The 22864-nt window shown below is 42.7% G+C and overlaps 1 pseudogene across 1 annotated transcript in view; it reads right to left on the reverse strand.

Annotated features, from left to right (window-relative positions):
• LOC109870220 (calcium-activated potassium channel subunit alpha-1-like) overlaps nt 1–21419 on the reverse strand; it is a 222277-nt pseudogene extending 200858 nt beyond the window's left edge. The window contains exon 1 of the transcript XR_004205441.1: nt 20454–21419. The product of XR_004205441.1 is annotated as a calcium-activated potassium channel subunit alpha-1-like (transcript). The remainder of the gene's footprint in view (nt 1–20453) is intronic.
• Nucleotides 21420–22864: the final 1445 nt, after the last annotated feature.

Below are 22864 nucleotides of genomic sequence, written 5' to 3' on the forward strand. Positions count from 1 at the left end.
CCCCAGTATCTCTACTTACACATTCATCTTCTGCACATCTATCACTCCAGTGTTTAATTGCTAAATTGTAATTATTTTGCCACTATGACCTATTTATTGCCTTTACCTCCCTAATCTTACTACATTTGCACACACTGTAAAAACATTTTACTATTTTGTAATTAACTGTACGCTTGTTTATTCCATGTGCAATTCTGTGTTGTTGTTTGTGTCGCACTGCTTTGCTTTATCTTGGCCAGGTCGCAGTTGTAAATGAGAACTTGTTCTCAACTGGCCTACCTGGTTAAATAAAGGTGTTCTCAACTAGCCTACCTGGTTAAATAAAGGTGTTCTCAACTAGCCTACCTGGTTAAATAAAGGTGTTCTCAACTAGCCTACCTGGTTAAATAAAGGTGTTCTCAACTAGCCTACCTGGTTAAATAAAGGTGTTCTCAACTGGCCTACCTGGTTAAATAAAGGTGTTCTCAACTAGCCTACCTGGTTAAATAAAGGTGTTCTCAACTAGCCTACCTGGTTAAATAAAGGTGTTCTCAACTAGCCTACCTGGTTAAATAAAGGTGTTCTCAACTAGCCTACCTGGTTAAATAAGGTGTTCTCAACTAGCCTACCTGGTTAAATAAAGGTGTTCTCAACTAGCCTACCTGGTTAAATAAAGGTGTTCTCAACTGGTCTACCTGGTTAAATAAAGGTGTTCTCAACTAGCCTACCTGGTTAAATAAAGGTGTTCTCAACTAGCCTACCTGGTTAAATAAAGGTGTTCTCAACTAGCCTACCTGGTTAAATAAAGGTGTTCTCAACTAGCCTACCTGGTTAAATAAAGGTGTTCTCAACTAGCCTACCTGGTTAAATAAAGGTGTTCTCAACTAGCCTACCTGGTTAAATAAAGGTGTTCTCAACTAGCCTACCTGGTTAAATAAAGGTGTTCTCAACTAGCCTACCTGGTTAAATAAAGGTGTTCTCAACTAGCCTACCTGGTTAAATAAAGGTGTTCTTAACTAGCCTACCTGGTTAAATAAAGGTGTTCTCAACTAGCCTACCTGGTTAAATAAAGGTGTTCTCAACTAGCCTACCTGGTTAAATAAAGGTGTTCTCAACTAGCCTACCTGGTTAAATAAAGGTGTTCTCAACTAGCCTACCTGGTTAAATAAAGGTGTTCTCAACTAGCCTACCTGGTTAAATAAAGGTGTTCTCAACTAGCCTACCTGGTTAAATAAAGGTGTTCTCAACTAGCCTACCTGGTTAAATAAAGGTGTTCTCAACTAGCCTACCTGGTTAAATAAAGGTGTTCTCAACTAGCCTACCTGGTTAAATAAAGGTGTTCTCAACCAGCCTACCTGGTTAAATAAAGGTGTTCTCAACTAGCCTACCTGGTTAAATAAAGGTGTTCTCAACTAGCCTACCTGGTTAAATAAAGGTGTTCTCAACTAGCCTACCTGGTTAAATAAAGGTGTTCTCAACTAGCCTACCTGGTTAAATAAAGGTGTTCTCAACTAGCCTACCTGGTTAAATAAAGGTGTTCTCAACTTGCCTACCTGGTTAAATAAAGGTGTTCTCAACTAGCCTACCTGGTTAAATAAAGGTGTTCTCAACTAGCCTACCTGGTTAAATAAAGGTGTTCTCAACTAGCCTACCTGGTTAAATAAAGGTGTTCTCAACTAGCCTACCTGGTTAAATAAAGGTGTTCTCAACTAGCCTACCTGGTTAAATAAAGGTGTTCTGAACTAGCCTACCTGGTTAAATAAAGGTGTTCTCAACTAGCCTACCTGGTTAAATAAAGGTGTTCTCAACTAGCCTACCTGGTTAAATAAAGGTGTTCTCAACTAGCCTACCTGGTTAAATAAAGGTGTTCTCAACTAGCCTACCTGGTTAAATAAAGGTGTTCTCAACTAGCCTACCTGGTTAAATAAAGGTGTTCTCAACTAGCCTACCTGGTTAAATAAAGGTAAAATAAATATATATATAAAAATACTGTTTGTGGTACTATAATCTCTGTAAAGCTTGAAGCCCTTTTGATCTAATCTACTGCAACCTGTCTTCAATATAGACGAGAGCAGAGGCATCATTCACAACCATTGATTTAGCAGGATAAAAAAAAGACACGTTGTAGTCATGAAATGTTATATACTAATACACTTATGGTAATGAACCTCCAATTGAGCTTTCAGATGTCAGATACTGATCCGTGGTTCTCTCCACCTTGTTCTAAACCAGGGGTCAGATACTGATCCGTGGTTCTCTCCACGTTGTTCTAAACCAGGGGTCAGTTGAGCTCTCAGATGTCAGATACTGATCCGTGGTTCTCTCCACGTTGTTCTAAACCAGGGGTCAGATACTGATCCGTGGTTCTCTCCACGTTGTTCTAAACCAGGGGTCAGATACTGATCCGTGGTTCCCTCCACGTTGTTCTAAACCAGGGGTCAGATACTGATCCGTGGTTCTCTCCACGTTGTTCTAAACCAGGGGTCAGTTGAGCTCTCAGATGTCAGATACTGATCCGTGGTTTTCTCCACGTTGTTCTAAACCAGGGGTCAGATACTGATCCGTGGTTCTCTCCACGTTGTTCTAAACCAGGGGTCAATTGAGCTCTCAGATGTCAGATACTGATCCGTGGTTCTCTCCACGTTGTTCTAAACCAGGGGTCAGATACTGATCCATGGTTCTCTCCACGTTGTTCTAAACCAGGGGTCAATTGAGCTCTCAGATGTCAGATACTGATCCGTGGTTCCCTCCACATTGTTCTAAACCAGGGGTCAGTTGAGCTCTCAGATGTCAGATACTGATCCGTGGTTCTCTCCACATTGTTCTAAACCAGGGGTCAGTTGAGCTCTCAGATGTCAGATACTGATCCGTGGTTCTCTCCACATTGTTCTAAACCAGGGGTCAGTTGAGCTCTCAGATGTCAGATACTGATCCGTGGTTCTCTCCACGTTGTTCTAAACCAGGGGTCAGTTGAGCTCTCAGATGTCAGATACTGATCCGTGGTTCTCTCCACGTTGTTCTAAACCAGGGGTCAGATACTGATCCGTGGTTCTCTCCACGTTGTTCTAAACCAGGGGTCAGATACTGATCCGTGGTTCCCTCCACGTTGTTCTAAACCAGGGGTCAGATACTGATCCGTGGTTCTCTCCACGTTGTTCTAAACCAGGGGTCAATTGAGCTCTCAGATGTCAGATACTGATCCGTGGTTCTCTCCACGTTGTTCTAAACCAGGGGTCAGATACTGATCCGTGGTTCTCTCCACGTTGTTCTAAACCAGGGGTCAGATACTGATCCGTGGTTCCCTCCACGTTGTTCTAAACCAGGGGTCAGATACTGATCCGTGGTTCTCTCCACGTTGTTCTAAACCAGGGGTCAGTTGAGCTCTCAGATGTCAGATACTGATCCGTGGTTTTCTCCACGTTGTTCTAAACCAGGGGTCAGATACTGATCCGTGGTTCTCTCCACGTTGTTCTAAACCAGGGGTCAATTGAGCTCTCAGATGTCAGATACTGATCCGTGGTTCTCTCCACGTTGTTCTAAACCAGGGGTCAGATACTGATCCATGGTTCTCTCCACGTTGTTCTAAACCAGGGGTCAGATACTGATCCGTGGTTCCCTCCACGTTGTTCTAAACCAGGGGTCAATTGAGCTCTCAGATGTCAGATACTGATCCGTGGTTCCCTCCACGTTGTTCTAAACCAGGGGTCAGTTGAGCTCTCAGATGTCAGATACTGATCTGTGGTTCTCTCCACATTGTTCTAAACCAGGGGTCAGGAAAACGTTCAGTGGCTGTTTGATTGACACGTGACATTTAAACAACACCTGGTCAATTTGTACCCTGAGCGGAGATAATGACAGAGTAGTAAAAAAAGAGAAGATGATGAAGGAAAAGCTAAAAAAAAAAAAAAAAAGGTCATGTTAAAAGGTGATGAAGAAGGTTAAGTTAAATGGTGGCATTAAATACATATAATTGGCTTCACACTGTGATCCTCTCAGCTAGTTAATGAGCAGGTCTAAAAATGTAGAATGAAAAAAGCCTTTCTCTATGAATTGTTAATGTCAGAAATGGCAGAGTTCAGAGATAAATGGCCAGCGGTGATATCAGACATCCCTCAGACCAATTAGTTTAGTGAAAAGATCACCTCATAAATCAAAGATGGCCGCCTGGCTTCATCTTCAGAGGGAAAAGATCGCCGCTCTCACCTTTAGGGGACCGAGATGTGAACATCCTTTTCATTTCTACTGGATTCGCCATTTATAATACCATATGAATTAATAAAGAATGAATGAGGCAAGCAGAAATCGTTGTGTGGTTGTGGTCGGTAGTTGTGTAATGTTATTCTACACATTTTGTCATGAGGCTAAGAGAAAACATTGCAGCTTTAAAGCAAATTTCCTGCAATGCTACATTTTTTGCCACTTTTTGCCATGAGGCAGGGGAAAGAAGGCGCTGTTTTATAGCTCATCTCATGCTTTTGCAGATATTTTTTTGCCATGAGGCTGAGAGAACATTTAGCAGTTTTAAAGCAAATGTTCTGCTATTCTACACATTTTGTCATGAGGCTGAAATAAATGTTTGCATTTTTAAAGCTAATTTCCAGCAATTCTACACATTTTTCTATCTTATGCTATATGGGGGGGGGGGGCCTTACCTTGGGGAGGCCCCAACCCCCCAAAAATGTGGCCGTTTGGTAATCCCGCCCTACTGGCTGGCAGTGGGTTCCGAACAACAATGACAAAATAAAGGAAACAAAGAAATTCTACCACCAAATTCTACCACCAAATTCTACCACCACCCAAGACGGAACTTTGGAGACTGGAAGGCCAAAGGGGCATGTGCTCTGCAAAGGTACAGCCCTATCTGTACACGTACCTGAAGGAGAATCTGTGACAATCCAGTCTCTGAAATACCGGTAGGCCTAATCCATTCCAGGCCGATTGCGTGTCATTTAAAAGTTGCCTATTTATTCATGTTCAGATAAGAGCTCACATTTGTATGTGACAGCAATAGTGTTTCTTTACTGTACATTTATGCTTAGCTCATGTTATATTATTTTGCCACCCTTAAAAAAACACTGTTTAGTTGGTAACATTCCTACCGCAACTCACCAGCTTGAGAATCTCGTGGCAGTGGGCGTTCTGGTTCTGTCCATCTCTACTTTACCTGTGGCGTGCCCATCTCTACTTTACCTGTGGCCTGCCCATCTCTACTTTACCTGTGACCTGCCCATCTCTACTTTACCTGTGGCCTGCCAGTCTCTACTTTACCTGTGGCCTGCCAGTCTCTACTTTACCTGTGGCGTGCCCATCTCTACTTCAGTCTCTACTTTACCTGTGGCATGCTCGCTCATTGTTTGGGATAAGCTATTCTGAAATGTCAGTGACATAATATGGTTGTGCTATTTAAAATGCATAATATTATTACCAATTACTATTTTATTTGTTGATGTAAAAAAAATGTTGATTGTATCTCGTTTAGAGTTTGAGAGGATCTGCAGAGAAGAATGGGAGAAACTCCCCAAATACAGGTGTGCCAAGCTTGTATTTTTTGTATTTTATTTAACCTTTATTGAACTAGGCAAGTCAGTTAAGAACAAATTCTTATTTACAATTTACAATTTACAACTACCAAAAAGGCAAAAGGCCTCCTGCTGGGGCCGGTGGCTGAGATGAAAATTAAATAAATAAAAGATAAATATAGGACAAAACACACATCACGACAAGAAAGACAACAACAACACTACATAAAGAGAGATCTAAGACAACAACATAGCAAGGCAGCAACACATGACAACACAGCATGGTAGCAACACAACATGACAACAACAATGTTCTCAGGTAAGCCTGAGTCTTTCTGGAGTTTTTGCAGTTCTGATGTCAATTTTGCACTGATGAAAAAATTACTTTGTTTTTTTAATTATAATTGTTCCCCGTAAAAATGTGATTAATAACATATCAATGGAACTTTCAAGCATACATCCATACATCACCAACCACTGTAACAGCACTAGCTTGGTAAATGATCAGCTTTCTGATGATCTGATACATTATGTATTCCGTCTATATTTAGGTTACACTTTCATCCAGCCTAAATCTAGGCTCTACCACATCTGACAGTAGATGTCACTGATCAGCCCTATGATCGTATCCTCCCTGGATCCCTCAACAACGTTTCTCAAAGGAAGGAGTCTTTGAACAGAAATAGAACGTGTCCCTCCACCCGACACAATTTCTTTGCATTATTTTTTTTTTTAAACGTATTACTACACATGTCACAAAATCTCGATTATAAATGAATCCGTTCTCTATGGAGAAGAAAATTAAAAGACGAAAGGAAGAATAAAAATAATAATAATAATAAATAACATAAAATAGTAGGATTAAAGCTACTTTTATTTGGGGTACGGTCTAATAAGTGCAATATCCCATTTTTGTCCAGTTAAATAATTAGAAACTCCTTCAGGCTGCTTAGTGCTGCACTCATAATAGTATTACTGTTCTGTGAAACTCCTTCTGTGAAACTCCTTCAGGCTGCTTAGTGCTGCACTCATAATAGTATTACTGTTCTGTGAAACTCCTTCTGTGAAACTTCTTCAGGCTGCTTAGTGCTGCACTCATAATAGTATTACTCTTCTGTGAAACTCCTTCAGGCTGCTTAGTGCTGTACTCATAATAGTATTACTCTTCTGTGAAACTCCTTCTGTGAAACTCCTTCTGTGACTGCTTAAATTTGAACATTTCCAGAACATCTTCATTCATTCCCATTCTCGTTTTTGACCCATAATCCTTTTCAACTCACCTAGGCATAACATTGTAAGATACGGGAGTTTCACATCCTTCACAGAGAACAGGAATAAGGGCTCTATTCAAGCCATGTCGCAGTAATTCAGCGCTAAAACCCAATTGATGTTTAAAAGGTAATATTGTGTTAGTGTTAGTGGAGACTGCATTCACTGTAAATGCTGCACGTGTCGGGGTCAATTGGTAATTATCTTTACATTTTCAATCGCTCAATCTGTAACGCTTCGGCCAAACAGCCTGTATAGAGCCCTATAACTCTTTCCACGTAAGAATTGAACTGCCATATGCAATCTCTCTCCCTCTTCCTCTCTCAGCTACAGTTGAATCTATTTGAATGCATGGCATATAAAACAGACATGACCAGTGAAATGAGGTACTGAAATGAGTGCTAATAAACAACTCACTTGTTGATCATTGGTAGTATTTCATTAATTGTATGATTATTACCTTATTATATCTACAATAAGCTTTGTTGGTTTAAGTTTGGATTAAATCTGAGTACAGTCAATTTGATTAACAGGCTTAAGGGTTTATTGTAGGTTTAAAGGTGGATTAAATCTCAGTACAGCACCAGTCAATTTGATTAACAGGCTTTAGGGTTTATTGTAGGTTTAAATGTGGATTAAATCTCAGTACAGCACCAGTCAAATTGATTAACAGGCTTTAGGGTTTATTGTAGGTTTAAATGTGGATTAAATCTCAGTACAGCACCAGTCAAATTGATTAACAGGCGTTGGTGTTTATTGTAGGTTTAAAGGTGGATTCAATCTCAGTACAGCACCAGTCATTCTGAAGAACAGGCTTCAGGGTTTTGGGCTAAAGTCTCTCTTCAGGTTGCATGTGTGGTGTTTGATCAATAAACAACATAGTGAGTATCACTAAGACAGTGTGTCAGTCTAGGGACATGCCTGTGGCGTGAACATGGGACTGCGTGTGTACATGGTTCGAGGTCTGATCCGTTTGGCAGACCAGTCACCAGATGTGAATCAAACAGAACGCCCCCTCTCCTCCTCCCTCCATCCCTCCTCCTTTCCTAATTTTCCCTCCTCTCTCATCTTCCTGTCTCTTCACCCTCCTCTCTCCTCTCCTCATCCTCCTCTCTCATCCTCCTGTCTCTTCACCCTCCTCTCTCTCTCCTCTCATTCTACTGTCTCTTCACCCTCCTCTCTCCTCTCTCATCCTCCTGTCTCTTCACCCTCCTCTCTCCTCCTCCTCTCTCATCCTCCTGTCTCTTCACCCTCCTCTCTCCTCTCCTCATCCTCCTCTCTCATCCTCCTGTCTCTTCACCCTCCTCTCTCTCTCCTCTCATTCTACTGTCTCTTCACCCTCCTCTCTCCTCTCTCATCTTCCTGTCTCTTCACCCTCCTCTCTCCTCTCCTCACCCTCCTCTCTCATCCTCCTGTCTCTTCACCCTCCTCTCTCCTCTCTCATCATCCTGTCTCTTCACCCTCCTCTCTACCCCCACTCTCATTCTACTGTCTCTTCACCCTCCTCTCTCTCTCCTCTCTCATTCTACTGTCTCTTCACCCTCCTCTCTCTCTGCTCTCTCATTCTACTGTCTCTTCACCCTCCTCTCTCTCTCCTCTCTCATTCTACTGTCTCTTCACCCTCCTCTCTCCCTCCTCTCATTCTACTGTCTCTTCACCCTCCTCTCTCTCTTCTCTCTCATTCTACTGTCTCTTCACCCTACTCTCTCTCTCATCATCCTGTCTCTTAACCCTCCTCTCTCTCTCCTCTCTCATCATCCTGTCTCTTCTCCATGCCTATGGTTCTAGACTTGATCAGACCAGACGTGAAGCAGACAGATCCATCGCCCTCTCTCCTCATCCATCCCCCTCTCTCCTCATCCATCCCCTCACACTACCCCCTCCATCCTCCCCTGTCCTCTCCAGTCGTCCTCTCTCCCCACCCTCCTCTTCCTCCTCCTCCCCCTCCTCCACCCCACCTCCCCTCCTCCCTCCACATCTCTAGACATTCTGAGTCACTCAGCAGTGATACACATTGATTAGAGAGGGCATGGATGGGGCCATGGTTAACCCAAATCTCCATCAGTTTAAGGGTAGCATCCCAAATGACACCCTATTCACTTCATAGTGCACTACTTTTGACTAGGACCACCCTAAAAGTAGAGCACTATATAGGGAATAGAGTGCCATTTGGGTTGCAAATTCAATTTCAATGCAGACAGTCTAAATTCCAATTACATTCCAATTAACTTTTGTTTAAGTTTGCTGCAATTCCAATCCAATTCCAAGTAAATTCCAATCCAATTCCAATCCAATTCCAATCCAATTCCAAATAAATTCTCCACTTCCTGCTTGAAATCCAGACTTTAATTTGGAATTAGAAATGTAATTGTAATTGACCCCAACCTGCTGCACACTATAAACTGTGAAGATGATGGATCCTTGTCCTCCTAGTCAACTTACTGAATGGCTATATGGACCAAACATGTTCCTTATCTCTTTAATGTCTGTTTTTATTAAACATGAACTGTTCCGCATCTCTTTCCTGTCTGTTATTATTACTTATAAACTGGGTGGTTTGAGCCCTGAATGCTGATTGGCTGACAGCCATGGTATATCAGACCATATACCATGGGTATGACAAAACATGCATTTTTACTGATCTAATTATGTTGTTAACCAGTTTATAATAGCAGCAAGGCATCTCTGAGGTTTGTGGTATATGGCCTATATACCACGGCTAAGGGCTGTGTCCAGGCACTCTGCGTTGCGTCGTGCCTAAGAACAGTCCTTAGCCGTGATATATTGGCCATAGACCACACCCACTCGTGCCTTATTGCTTAAACATGCTCAGTTCCTCATCTCTGTTCCGCATCTCGCCCGTTGTTTACCCCTACACAGTTGTCTCAGATCTATGAAAGAGCAGGTAACGAGGGCAGAGGGGAGGGATTACAGTCAATCTAGGGAATGCATCCAAAATAGCACCCTATTCCCTATATAGTGCACTACGTCTGACCAGAGCCTATATGGGCCCTGGTTAAAAATAGTGCACTATAAAGGGAATAGGATGTCATTTGGGAATTAGCCCAGAAGTAGAGCTCCCCCATTCTAGAACACTGGAGTGGGTGGGGGGGGGGGGGGGGGGATATATCGTTCAGAGAGAGAGAACAGAACAGATGATTTAGGAAACTAAAAGACCCTGCTCTTATCTCACTGTTTTGTTTGTGATGCTAATCACATGACTGGGTGGGGGTGGGGGGGAAACGGTGTCTCTACACTAACTGTCTCTCTGCTACCCAAGCTAGATCCTGAGCCTAAACAATTGCATAAAGGGTAGGATTTTCTCTTATAATGAAATACGTTGTTTGTTGCTTAGCAACCACCCCAAAAGATAGTATACATATATGTGCCTGTTGCCTGGCGACTGACTAACATTACATCTGTTGCCTGGCAACTGACTGACATTACATTTGTTGACTGGCAACTGACTGACATTTTATCAGTTGCCTTTTGACTGGCATTACATCTGTTGCATGGTGACTGACTGACATTACATATGTTGCCTGGTGACTGACTGACATTACATATGTTGCCTGGTACTGACTGACATTACATCTGTTGCTTAGCGACTGACTGACACTACATCTGTTGCATGTCGACTTACTGACATTACATCTGTTGCCTGTCGACTTACTGACATTACATCTGTTGCCTGGTGACTGATTGACATTACATCTGTTGCCTAGCGACTGACTGACATTACATCTGTTGCATGTCGACTGACTGGCATTACATGTGTTGCCTGGCGACTGACTGACTGGCATTACATGTGTTGCCTGGCGACTGTCTGACATTACATCTGTTGCCTGTAGACTGACTAACATTACATCTGTTGCCTGTTGACTGACTGACATTGCATACGTTGCTAGGCGATTGACTGACATTACATCCATTGCCTGCCAACTGACTGACATTGAATCTGTTGCCTGGCGACTGTCTGACATTACACCTTTGTGTGTGGGTGTGTGATTATTGGGGGGGGGGTAGTGGAAGAGAGAAGACATGACAGGAGCGAGTGAGTGAGAGAAATGCAAAAGAGGAGAGAGCAGAAGGGAGGGAGAGATGGATGGCACGCGGGGGAGGAAGAGTGATTCATGTTCGTTCGATATGGTTCAGAAAAGTCACTGGCTTCTCATTATTACCTAGTATTTCAGTCTCTCTGTGATTTAACCAACTCCTAGTGTTCCAGTCTCTCTGTGATTTAACCAACTCCTAGTGTTCCAGTCTCTCTGTGATTTAACCAACTCCTAGTGTTCCAGTCTCTCTGTGATTTAACCAACTCCTAGTGTTCCAGTCTCTCTGTGATTTAACCAACTCCTAGTGTTCCAGTCTCTCTGTGATTTAACCAACTCCTAGTGTTCCAGTCTCTCTGTGATTTAACCAACTCCTAGTGTTCCAGTCTCTCTGTGATTTAACCAACTCCTACCTAGTGTTCAGTAATTCAGTAGCGGTCATCTATACTGGTTCAGGTCTCTTAGTGTTGCCTCTACAGTAGCTGTCATCTCATCCGCTATTGAAAGTCAACACATCAAAATGAGATACACTGATGATTATTTTCTTAAGTAACTCAAATCGGTGTTCTCAAATAAATCCACGCTGATTAGAGTGATTGAATGATCTATAGTAGACATGGTTGATACAATGATTGGTAACAGTGAGAGAGCAGGAGAACAAGAGAGAGAGAGAGAGAGAGAGAGAGAACACAATTAGACCAAAACGAATCATGAGAAATCAAAAAGATAAGATAATTACTTGGCACATTGAAAAGAATTAAGAAAAAACAGAGCAAACTAGAATGCTATTTGGCCCGAAACAGAGAGTACACAGTGGCAGAATACCTGACCACTGTAACTGATCCAAAATTAAGGAAAGCTTTGACTATGTAAAGACTCAATGAGCATAGCCTTGCTATTGAGAAAGGTTGCCGTAGGCAAACCTGGCTTTCAAGAGAAGACAGGCTATGTGCACGCTTCCCACAAAATGAGGTGGAAACTGAGCTGCACTTCCTAACCTCCTGCCAAGTCAATGTATGACCATATTAGAGACACATATTTCCTTCAGATTACACAGACCCACAAAGAATTCGAAAAGAAATCCAATTTTGATAAACTCCCATATCTACTGGTTGAAATTCCACAGTGTGCCATCACAGCAGCAAGATGTGTGACCTGTTGCCACAAGAAAAGGGCAACCAGTGAAGAACAAACACCATTGTAAATAAAACCCATATTTATGCTGATTTATTTGCCCTTTGTACTTTAACTATTTGCACATTGTTACAACACTGTATAAAGACAGAATATGATTTTTGAAATGTCTATTCTTTTTATGTGTGATTGTAATATTTCCTGTTGACTTTATTGTTTATTTAACTTTTGTTTATTATCTATTTCACTTGCTTTGGCAATGTGAACATACGTTTCCCATGTCAATAAAGGCTCTTGAATTTAAATTAATTGAGATGGAGAGAGAGCGAGAGAGCGAGAGCGAGAGCGAGAGAGCGAGAGAGCGAGAGATCACTGAAGGTCAGAGGATTGTCCTCCCCTCCCTTTGCCATCTCTCTCACTAATGTGCATTAGGCTGGGAGATCATTACTACACTGGAGGATTCAACTAGGAACTCAACTAGGAACTCAACTAGGAACTCAACTAGGAACTCAACTAGGAACTCAACTAGGAAATCAACTAGGAACTCACTAGGAACTCACTGTCTAGCCACATATTTGATGAGTTGTTACCTGTACTGAACAATGTATTAGATTTTTCTACAAGTTTAGAGGATAAGAATAGGGATTTATCCAAAATGGCACTATCTATTTATCTATCTATCAATACACACCGCTCTCTCGGTGTCTATCTATCTACAGTGGGGAGAACAAGTATTTGATACACTGCCGATTTTGCAGGTTTTCCTACTTGCAAAGCATGTAGAGGTCTGTAATTTTTATCATAGGTACACTTCAACTGTGAGAGACGGAATCTAAAACAAAAATCCAGAAAATCACATTGTATGATTTTTAAGTAATTAATTTGCATTTTAATGCATGACATAAGTATTTGATACATCAGAAAAGCAGAACTTAATATTTGGTACAGAAACCTTTGTTTGCAATTACCAAGATCATACGTTTCCTGTAGTTCTTGACCAGGTTTGCACACACTGCAGCAGGGATTTTGGCCCATTCCCCAATACAGACCTTCTCCAGATCCTTCAGGTTTCGGGGCTGTCGCTGGGCAATACGGACTTTCAGCTCCCTCCAAAGAATTTCTATTGGGTTCAGGTCTGGAGACTGGCTAGGCCACTCCAGGACCTTGAGATGCTTCTTACCGAGCCACTCCTTAGTTGCCCTGGCTGTGTGTTTCGGGTCGTTGTCATGCAAGAAGACCCAGCCACGACCCATCTTCAATGCTCTTACTCAGGAAAGGAGGTTGTTGGCCAAGATCTCGCGATACATGGCTCCATACATCCTCCCCTCAATACGGTGCAGCCGTCCTGTCCCCTTTGCAGAAAAGCATCCCCAAAGAATGATGTTTCCACCTCCATGCTTCACGGTTGGGTTGGTGTTCTTGGGGTTGTACTCATCCTTCTTCCTCCAAACACGGCCAGTGGAGTTTAGCCCAAAATGCTATATATTTTTGTCTCATCAGACCACATGACCTTCTCCCATTCCTCCTCTGGATTATCCAGATGGTCATTGGCAAACTTCAGACGGCCCTGGACATGCGTGTGCTGCAGGATTTTAATCCATGACGGCGTAGTGTGTTACTAATGGTTTTCTTTGAGACTGTGGTCCCAGCTCTCTTAAGGTCATAGACCAGGTCCTGCCGTGTAGTTCTGGGCTGATCCCTCACCTTCCTCATGATCATTGATGCCCCACGAGGTGAGATCTTGCATGGAACCCCAGACAGAGGGTGATTGACCGTCATCTTGAACTTCCATTTTCAAATAATTGCGCCAACAGTTATTGCCTTCTCACCAAGCTGCTTGCCTATTGTCCTGTAGCCCATCCCAGCCTTGTGCAGGTCTACAATTTTATCCCTGATGTCCTTACACAGCTTTCTGGTCTTGGCCATTGTGGAGAGGTTGGAGTTTGTTTGATTGAGTGTGTGGACAGGTGTCTTTTATACAGGTAACGAGTTCAAACAGGTGCAGTTAATACAGGTAATGAGTGGAGAGCAGGAGGGCTTCTTAAAGAAAATCTAACAGGTCTGTGAGAGCTGGAATTCTTACTGGTTTGGTAGGTGATCAAATACTTATGTATTGCAATAAAATGCAAATTAATTACTTAAAAATCATACAATGTGATTTTCTGGATTTTTGTTTTAGATTCCGTCTCTCACAGTTGAAGTGTACCTATGATTAAAAAAATTACAGACCTCTACATGCTTTGTAAGTAGGAAACTCTGCAAAATCGGCAGTGTATCAAATACTTGTTCTCCCCACTGAATCTATACATACCGCTCTCTCTGTGTCTATCTATCTATCTATCTATCTATCTATCTATCCATACATACATACACTCTCTGTTTCTATCTCTCTTTCTCTATATATACACTACCATTCAAAGGTTTGGGGTCACTTAGAAATGTCATTGTTTTTGAAAGAAAAGCTATTTTTGTCCATTAAATTAACATCAAATTGATCAGAAATACAGTGTAGACATTGTTAATGTGGTAAATGACTATTGTAGCTGGAAATTGCTGATTTTTGTATGTAATATCTACATAGGCGTCCAGAGGCCCGTTATCAGCAACCATCACTCCTGTGTTCCAATGGCACGTTGTGTTAGCTAATCCAAGTTTAGCATTTTAAAAGGCTAACTGATCATTAGAAAACCCTTTTGCAATTATAGCACAGCTGAAAACTATTGTCCTAATTAAAGAAGCAATAAAACTGGCCTTCTTTAGACTAGTTGAGTATCTGGAGCATCAGCATTTGTGGTTTCGATTACAGGCTCAAAATGGCCAGAAACAAATAACTTTCTTCTGAAACTTATCCATCTATTCTTGTTCTGAGAAATGAAGGCTATTCCATGCTAGAAATTGCCAAGGAACTGAAGTTCTCGTGCAACTTTTTTGGAATTTTCCAAGCTGTTTAAAGGCACAGTCAATGTAGTGTATGTAAACTTCTGACCCACTGGAATTGTGATACAGTGAATTATAAGTGGAATAATCTGTCTGTAAACAATTGTTGGAAAAATTACTTGTGTCATGCACAAAGTAGATGTCCTAACCGACTTGCCAAAACTATAGTTTGTTAACAAGACATTTGTGGAGTGGTTGAAAAATGAGTTTTAATGACTTCAACCTAAGTGTATGTAAACTTCCGACTTCAACTGTATCTCAGATAGGGGGGAGTGTGGCCTAAGAGGGTTTTATAAATAACCATCAAACACTGGGTCTTGCGACGGGCATACAGAGATGACCAGTTTACAGAGGAGTATAGAGTGCAGTGATGTGTCCTATAAGGAGCATTGGTGGTAAATCTGATGGTGGAATGGTAAAGAACATCTATGTGTAGTGTCATACCCAAGAACACTTGAGGATGGAATCACTGGCTAAAGGTGCTTCCACAAAGTACAGAGTAAAGGATCTGAATACTTATGCAAAAGTGATATTTCGGTGTTTTATTTTTTAAATAAATTAGCAAACATTTCTAAAAAAATAAAATGTAAAATGTTAAAGCTGTTTCTGCTTTGTCATTATGGGTTATTGTGTAGATTGAATTTTTATTTAATTTTTATCAATTTTTGAATAAGGGATAATAACATTTGGAAAAAGTCAAAGGGATCTGAATACTTCCCGAAGGCAACTTAGAAAGTGGATTCGGCTATTTCAGTCACACCCGTTGCTGACAGGTATATAAACTCAAGCACACAGCCAATGCAATCTCCATAGACAAACAGTGGCAGTAGAATGGCCCGTACTGAAGAGCTCAGTGACTTTCAATGTGGTACCGTCATAGGATGCCACCTTTCCAACAAGTCAGTTCGTCAAATTTCTGCTCTGCAAGAGCTGCTCCCGGTCAACTGTAAGTGCTGTTCTTGTAAAATGGAAACGTCTAGGAGCAACAACGGCTCAGCCGCAAACCGATGTTTAGCTGAACACCCACATGGTTTTGGCGGAGACGGAGGTGGACCTACGTTAGAGCTGTCAAATCGACAAGTAGCTCCCGGCCTTATACCTAAAGCATCAACAGAAATTACATTAACAGTGAGAAGTTAATCTACACCTCCATTAGGATGATAAAAGTCCAGATTTTTTTGTGTTAAAAAAAGAAGAAGATTATGTTCACTTTCTCGATGTGAACTTCTAACGCGAGTGGGGCGGGTTTGGTTTCGTGACAATGATCGCAAGAGCAACTGCTCACCAACGCAGTTCCACCATCCGACACAGCCAAAACATTGTCTATGAGGGTATCAGCTATCGACGGTTATTGAGGGTATCAGCACAGGTTAATACTTCATCTGATTGAATCTAGGCCTTGATCACTACAGTGACGCACAGTATTCTGCTGGCAACTGATTTTTGATGAATGTCTCATTGACAGACAACAACGAAAGACTGGCGTAATAGCAGCAGCAGCTAGCATTATCCCAGCTAGCACTATTCTGGACTGACTGACAACTGTATGTGTGTGTGTGTGTGTGTGTGTGTGTGTGTGTGTGTGTGTGTGTGTGTGTGTGTGTGTGTGTGTGTGTGTGTGTGTGTGTGTGTGTGTGTGTGTGTGTGTGTGTGTGTGTGTGTGTGTGTGTGTGTGTGTGTGTGTGTTGGTTCTTCAAACCTTGCGGGGACTTAAAATTCAAACAAGTCAAACAAGTAAAACAAGGAAAATCATCCCTCATGAGGACAAGGGTTATTTAAAGTTCAAATCAAAGAGTAGCAGTGGTGTGGAAGGTGGAGGGGGGCAGGGGGGCAATGCAAAGGGGAGGGGGGTAGGGCAATGCAAAAAGTCTGGGCAGCCATTTCACTAGATGTTCAGGAGTCTTATGGCTTGGGGGTAGAATCTGTTTAGGAGCCTCTTGGGCCTAGATTTGGCGCTCCGGGACCGCTTGCCGTGTGGTAGCAGAGAGAACAGTCTATGACTAGGATGGCTGGAGTCTTTGACAATTTTTAGGGCCGTCCTCTGACACCGCCTGGTATAGAGGTCCTGGATGGCAGGAGGCTTGGCTCCAGTGATGTACTGGACCGTAAGCACTACCCTCTGCAGTGCCTTGCGGTCGGAAGCCGAGCAGTTGCCATACCAGGCAATGATGGTGCAGGTGTATACACTTTTGAGGATCTGAGGACCCATGACAAATCTTTTCAGTCTCCTGAGGGGGAATAGGTTTTGTCGTGCACACTTCACGACTGTCTTTGTGTGCTTGGACCATGTTAGTTTGTTGGTGATGTGGACACCAAGGAACTTGAAGCTCTCAACTTGCTCCACTGCATCCCTGTCGATGAGAATGGGGGCGTGCTCGGTCCTCTTTTTCCTGTAGTCCACAATTAACTCCTTTGTCTTAATCACATTGAGGGAGAGGTTGTTGTCCTGGCACCACACGGACAGGTCTCTGACCTCCTCCCTATCGGCCGTCTCGTTGTTGTCGGTTATCAGGCCTACCACTGTTGTATCATCTGCAAATGTAATGATGGTGTTGGAGTCGTGCCTGGCCGTGCAGTGAACAGGGAGCGCAGTAGGGGGCAAGCATGCACCCCTGAGGGGCCCCTGTGTTGAGGATCTGTGTGGCGGATGTGTGTGTTACCTATCCTTACCACCTGGGGGCGGCCCGTCAAGAAGTCCAGGATCCAGTTGCAGAGGGAGGTGTTTAGTCCCAGGGTCCTTATCTTAGTGATGAGTTTTGTGGGCACTATGGTGTTGAACGCTGAGCTGTAGTCAATGAATAGCATTCTCACATAGGTGTTCCTTTTGTCCAGGTGGGAAAGGGCAGTGTGGACAGCAATAGAGATTGCATCATCTGTGGATCTGTTGGGGCAGTATGCAAATTTGAGTGGGTCTAGGGTTTCTGGGGTAATGGTGTTGATGTGAGCCATGACCAGCCTCTCAAAACACTTCATGGCTACAGACATGAGTACTACAGGTCGGTAGTTATTTAGGCAGGTTACCTTAGTGTTCTTGGGCACAGGGACTATGGTGGTCTGCTTGAAACATGTTGGTATTACAGACTCGGTCAGGGACAGGTTGAAAATGTCAGTAAAGACACTTGCCGGTGTACACTCGATCGGAGTACACGTCCTGGTAATCCGTCTGTCCCTGCGGCCTTGTGAAGGTTGATCTGTCTAAAGGTCTTACTCACATCGGCTGCGGAGAGCGTGATCACACAGTCTTCCAGTACAGCTGGTGCTCTCATGCATGTTTCAGTGTTATTTGACTCGAAGCGAGCATAGAAGTAGTTTAGCTCATCTGGTAGGCTCGTGTCACTAAGCAGCTCTCGGCTGTGCTTCCCTTTGTAGTCTGTAATGGTTTGCAAGCCCTGCCACATCCAACGAGTGTCAGAGCTGGTGTAGTACGACTCGATCTTAGTCCAGTATTGACGCTTTGTGTGTTTGATGGTTCGTCGGAGGGCATAGCCGGATTTCTTCTAAGCTTCCGGGTTAGAGTCCCGCTCCTTGAAAGCGGCAGCTCTAGCCTTTAGCTTAGTGCAGATGCTGCCTGTAATCCATGGCTTCTGGTTGAGGTATGTACATACGGTCACTGTGGGGATGACATCATCAATGCACTTATTGATGAAGCCAATGACAGATGTGGTGCACTCCTCAATGCTATAATCTTTGCATGTAAGAAGAAATCAAGAGGATGGAATTATGGTCAGATTTGCCAAATGGAGGACGAGGGAGAGCTTTGTATGCATCTCTGTGTGTGGAGTATAGGTGGTCCAGAGTTATTTTCCCTCTGGTTGCACATTTAACATGCTGATAGAAATTTGGTAAAACTGATATAAATGTCTCTGCATTACAAGTCTCTGGCTACTAGGAGCACCGCCTCTGGGTGAGCGTTTTCTTGTTTGCTTATGGCGGAATATAAATCATTCAATGCTAGGTGATATGTAAACAGCTACGAAGAATACAGATGAAATCTCTCTCCGTAGGGGTTTAAGGTTAGGGTTACAATTAGGGTTACAATTAGGGTTAGGGTAAGTGGTTGGTGGTTAGGTTTAGGGTTAGGGTTACAATTAGGGTTAGGGTAAGTGGTTGGTGGTTAGGTTTAGGGTTTGGGTAATAGGTTAAGGTTAGGGTTACAATTAGGGTTAGGGTAAGTGGTTGGTGGTTAGGTTTAGAGTTTGGGTAATGGGTTAAGGTTAGGGTTACAATTAGGGTTAGGGTAAGTGGTTGGTGGTTAGGTTTAGGGTTAGGAGTTAGGTTTAAGGTTAGGGTTACAATTAGGGTTAGGGTAAGTGGTTGGTGGTTAGGTTTAGGGTTAGGGTTACAATTAGGGTTAGGGTAAGTGGTTGGTGGTTAGGTTTAGGGTTAGGGTTACAATTAGGGTTAGGGTAAGTGGTTGGTGGTTAGGTTTAGGGTTAGGAGTTAGGTTTAAGGTTAGGGTTACAATTAGGGTTAGGGTAAGTGGTTGGTGGTTAGGTTTAGGGTTTGGGTAATGGGTTAAGGTTAGGGTTACAATTAGGGTTAGGGTAAGTGGTTGGTGGTTAGGTTTAGGGTTAGGAGTTAGGTTTAAGGTTAGGGTTACAATTAGGGTTAGGGTAAGTGGTTGGTGGTTAAGTTTAGGGTTTGGGTAATGGGTTAAGGTTAGGGTTACAATTAGGGTTAGGGTAAGTGGTTGGTGGTTAGGTTTAGGTAATGGGTTAAGGTTAGGGTTACAATTAGGGTAAGTGGTTGGTGGTTAGGTTTAGGGTTTGGGTAATGGGTTAAGGTTAGGGTTACAATTAGGGTTAGGGTAAGTGGTTGGTGGTTAGATTTAGGGTAGGGTTACAATTAGGGTTAAGGTAAGTGGTTGGTGGTTAGGTTTAGGGTTTGGGTAATGGGTTATGGTTAGGGTTATAGTAAGGGTTTAAAACAGGCCTAAATTGCAGGCCTACTGGTGTCAATGGCCTTAACTATTTTCTTTGGCTCTAATTCTGCTCATGTAATTTGAGATAACGAGATGACACATGGTTGTAAGAGATACTAATGTGTTTGTTTATTCTCAACCAACATTATGCAAAATATGGCCTAGAAAAATAGTGTCCTACGTAACCGGTGTGAAATGGCTAGCTGTTTAGCGGTGCGTGCTAGTAGCGTTTCAATCAGTGAGGTCACTCGCTCTTAAAACATTTATGCACGCAAGTAGTTGTTTCCCTTGCTCTGTAAGGGCCGCTGCTTCTGTGCGGCGATAGGTAACGATGCTTCAGGGGTGACAATGTAATGCATTTGTTATAACTGTGTTAAGGGTTAGAACTGTTGTAGGGTTGTTTCATTTGGGGGAAAGGAAACAATGTTGTTCCTGTGATTTTTTTGGGTGGGGAAACATTATTGCACAGGGACTGTCAGGATCATAGGCTTATAGCAAGTAATAAAATACACAAATCCTGAATCCAAATGGTATGAAGCCACAGTACCACACTAAAACAGCGACACAGACAATAGTTCATTTCTGTCACAAGTTGTGAATGCATTGGAAAAGTGCTGCTGTGGACACATGGATATGACCAACCTTTTTTTTGGTATTACAGTGGCAGCAGACGGTCCACAGGTAGTTGAGAGATCTCCAGAGCAGAATGATGAAGAGACCCCCAAAGAACGTAACCATGGAGGAGGCAAGGAAAGCCCACCACATGCGCTGCCCGTTGCTATCACAGGGCACATCTGGGGAGAACGGGATGATCACATCCATCTTGGATATGCGGATAGAGGGAGAGTCCGGATAGTAACTATGTTTACCTTTAGGCATTATTCTGAGGCTACCGATGCCCAGGGATATGTTGCCATGTTCTATAACCAGCATCCAGACTCTTTGAGTAGTTCCAGACAGTGTCCCCTACCCCACAATTCAGCCATATTGCTTAAACTAACTACCTTCTTCTTCCTCTACTGTGCCCGGTTCGTTTTCATCAGTCCTTCTTCTATGTAAATGTTGTGTTCTCAGCGACCTGTTACGCACAAACTTCACTTCAAATGACAGGATGTGTTCGTTCCATATACAGCAGTCATTCACACATCGTTAAAGAAGACATATCTAAATGCGAATTGTGTGTAAAAAAAAAAATCGGATATTTCTTTAAAACTCTTTCATTTAATTCCATATAGGAAATACAATTACTGTTCTTCTTTGCTTGTTTGTTCTGGTGTAAGGGTTTAATACTTCCAGAAAAGGCAGCTCTTATCTTCGCGCAACCTGTCGATCAGGTTCCTGCATCTGGTAACCGAATAGCGTAAAGCGCAATCGATGGGTAGCCCTCGCTCACAAAACTCCACCTTGTTGAGAACCAGGTCCGTTACTTCTGGTACATTTAGCGCTCTCGCTAGCTGTTGAAGACTACTTCCTCTCTTTGTAACCGCGATTTTCTAATTTATTCCCTTTCAGAAAAGATTTGCGATAACGCTTTCCATAGGTTTGTTGTCCTCTTCTTGCTTCAGCGGCGGCCAGCTGATATGCGGCTACCGGGTCAGATCTGTTTGGAAGATGGCTAGGGAGATGTACAGGTAACAGGGGTGGAGCCATCAACAACATCTGACCGACTCATATGTTTCGGTGGTCCTCAAACATTATCCTGTCAGTGATTCTACGGCGACGTCCCTTCTCATTCGATTCGTATTTATTTTTAAAATTTATTTATGAGCACTTTCTACAGGCTAGCAAGATAATGGATACTGGTTTTATTTATCTGCGTATCGGCGTAATTTTTATATAATACTATTATTATTGATTATTTATAATAGCCTACATGTCTTGCTTCGAATGCGCACAAAACTATGCACAAAACCCATTATTTTAAAAGCGTTTCGTGTCTGAGGGAGGATGAGGACAGGATGCATTTACAACAGGACCATGCTGTCCACACCTCGGCCTTGAATAGGACCTGTTGATTAGTCACGCTAAGCAATCTGTTGCTCTTTTTGTTGTTGTCAAGAAAACAAGTCGGCCACGTATAATTTCCGTGGTAATAGCTTTGCCACATGTAAACAAAAATAATGGTCAAACAACATGTTTAATTTAAAGCACGATTCAATTAATTAATTTTAAAGATGTACTAGGATGATATAATGAAGCAAATATGCAATTAAATCAATTCGTAGCTCGGGAAAATTATACTGTTACACTTGTAGTTTTAAATATATAAATAACGCGTTTTTATTCTGCACTTTTAGTCCCAAAAAATGTATATGAATTTACAAATCTATGAACCGGAGATTTTGCTCTCCCTGGTGGTCACACATTGCATCTATTGCCTCATCTTTGGATTCATGAGCCTGCTGCGGCAGAGAAGACATGCACGCCTCGATTCAAATTCCCAATGGATTGGATCTGGAAATAGGACAGAGCATTTAAGCACACATCCAAAGTACAGTTTCACGTGGCCTCTTCTACGTCTTTAAAGAAGAAACCATAGAAGAAGAAAAACAACATGATTCGAAATGAGACAATAGAAAGATGCAGATACTAGATGGTATGTCTGTTGGTACATTCATTTAAATCAATCACATTCATTTTATAGAGCCCTTTTTTACAACAGCAGTTGTCACAAAGTGCTCTACAGATACTCAGTCTGAAACCACAAAGAGCAAGGAATGCAGAGGTAGAACCACAGTGGAAAAACTCAGTAGAAAGGCAGGAACCTAGGAAGAAACATACAGAGGCACCAGGCTCCGAGGGGTGGCCAGTCCTCTTCTATCTGTACCAGGTAGAGAGGCAGGAACCTAGGAAGAAACCTACAGAGAAACCGGGCTCCGAGGGGTGGCCAGTCCTCTTCTAGCTGTACCAGGTAGAAAGGCAGGAACCTAGGAAGAAACCTACAGAGGCACCAGGCTCCGAGGGGTGGCCAGTCCTCTTCTATCTGTACCAGGTAGAGAGGCAGGAACCTAGGAAGAAACCTACAGAGGAACCGGGCTCCGAGGGGTGGCCAG

Source organism: Oncorhynchus kisutch, linkage group LG25, assembly GCF_002021735.2.
Source record: "Oncorhynchus kisutch isolate 150728-3 linkage group LG25, Okis_V2, whole genome shotgun sequence".
NCBI lineage: Eukaryota > Metazoa > Chordata > Actinopteri > Salmoniformes > Salmonidae > Oncorhynchus > Oncorhynchus kisutch.